Source organism: Orycteropus afer, unplaced genomic scaffold (assembly GCF_000298275.1).
Source record: "Orycteropus afer afer isolate SDZICR_OR568_19922 unplaced genomic scaffold, OryAfe1.0 scaffold00352, whole genome shotgun sequence".
Taxonomy (NCBI): Eukaryota; Metazoa; Chordata; class Mammalia; order Tubulidentata; family Orycteropodidae; genus Orycteropus; species Orycteropus afer.
In genome coordinates this window covers 2,169,291-2,171,443 of record NW_006921939.1, presented here as the reverse complement: position 1 = coordinate 2,171,443, position 2,153 = coordinate 2,169,291, and positions in this window count along the sequence as shown.

Here is a 2,153-nt window from a genome sequence, read left to right as displayed (position 1 = left end):
AGCAAATGGAGGTCTCAAACACTTTACTTTATCCATATGAATAAGACTGATTTTACTCTGATAATGCAGCCAGCTCTTTCCCAGTTGTAGTTTGAGTCCCTTACTACCTAAGGGTCTCATCTTCCTGCACTGTATCAGACAATGTCCAGTATTCATAGTTGTGCAGTAATGTATCAAACAGTGTTTCTCTGCTATTCATAAGGTTTTCCCTGCCCAATTCTTTGAGAAGTGGATGGCCTACTCCTTCTTCCTAGCCTCTGTCTGCAAGCTGGGCTGATACCTAGTCACCATGTGCACCCCACTGGGTGCGCCAGTGGAACAGCCTCAAGACTCACAGCAACACGTCACCACAGTAGGACAAACCAACAGACAAGTTTGTCTCCCTTAGCTGTTGGAAACCTCTCCAACCACCCTGACCTGGGTCCCTGCGGCTGACTCCTTGAACTGTTCCTGTCCCCTTTGCCTTTTCTGTCCTCTCCCTGCCTTCTCACCTCGCTGCTTGTGGGGGGTGGCCTTGGTTCCCTCTCCTCACCTGGGTCCCTGCAGCTGACTCCTCAATCTGCTCCGGTCCCCTTTGCCTTTTCTGTCCTCTCCCTGCCTTCCTGCCTCGCTGCTTGTGGGGTGTGGCCTGGGTTCCTTCTCCTCACCTGAGTCCCTGTGGCTGACTCCTTGATTTCTTCCGGTCCCCTTTTGGATTTGTGTATGTATGTATGTATATACGTAGATGCTCAGGAGCAGAATTGCTGGGTCATAGAGTATGTGTTTTGTTCTGCTGTACATTGGGTCGCTATGAGTCGGAAGAGACTCACACCTAACAACCACAAAATATTTAATTTGATTAAGTTAGTTATATGACCCTCAAACCAGCAATGCCTTCCTTAGCCACCCTTTCTTCCCTTTCAGTCCCTCACCTAACATTTCCTATCCCCCCTTCCTGCTTCAATTTCTCCACCGAGCACTTATATATGTCTTTATTTTTCATTTTTATTATCTTATTATATACAATGTAATCTCCATTACAGTAGGGAGTTTTGTCTATTTTTTTTCATTGCCTATTCCCAAGCACCTAGAACAATGCTTGGTCCATGGATGGTGCTCAATAATTATTCATTGAATGAATGAATGGGGTAGTGCCAAATTGTTCTCCAGAATAACTAAGCCAGCCTACATTATGAAGACTAGAATTGTTCTCATATCCCCTTACAAATACTTGACATTATTTTAATTTTTCTCAGTCTGGGGGCTGTTTACTTAAACTCATCTTTCTTTGATTACTAATGAGTTTGAGCATGTCTTCATCAATTTCATTTTATCTAAGTACTATTCTTGGAGTGAACTCTTTATTATAAAAGGGCAAACTAGTAAAGATGCCCAAACAAATACCCTGAGTTGCACATCCATATCCCTAGCTAAAAGCAAGCACGGGGTCAGGATGTCTAATGTCTCATTTACAAAGAAAGACTCTGAAACCCTAGACAACAAGAGTTCAGAATATCAGTTTCAACTCTACTTCCCAAATCATGTATCTTTTGGCTGCTACTGAGTCCTTAACAGAGCCTGTTGAAAAGGAAGTCTAAATTCCACAGCATTTTTCACTCAGTAAACATAAAACTGTCTGAATAGCCATTTTTTCCTCATTAGCTCTAGTTAACACACCCAAGGAAGTATGTGTCCCAGGATTAGCTTGTAAATATAGCTCAAGTTTCAAATGCCAACTCCTCCCTTTCTAGGCCTGTTCCAGATCTTCTCAGCCCACAGTGGAGAGTAGGTTTCAACTTCATCTCTTCCTCTGGTCTAGGAAGTTTAGTGGGTCAAATGGGCAAAGGACTAGGACCAAAGAGACTAGTCTGTAAACATTCATTCCTTCATTCAATCTTTATTGAGAACCTAGGATTGCCAGAAAGCATGCTAGGCACTGACATCAGGCAATTCCTAGTCTTTTTTTTTCAATCATTCAAAAACATATATTAAGCATCTATTGTTCATTAATTGTTGTTGTTGTGTGCCATAGAGTCAGATCCAACTCAGCGACCTCTCCTTGGGTTTCCGGGGCAGTATCACTACGGCAGTAGATTGCCCAACCTTCCTTCCAAGGAGTGGCTGGTGGGTTTGAACCGCCAGCCTTCTGGTTAGCAGTCAAGTGCCTTAGGCAC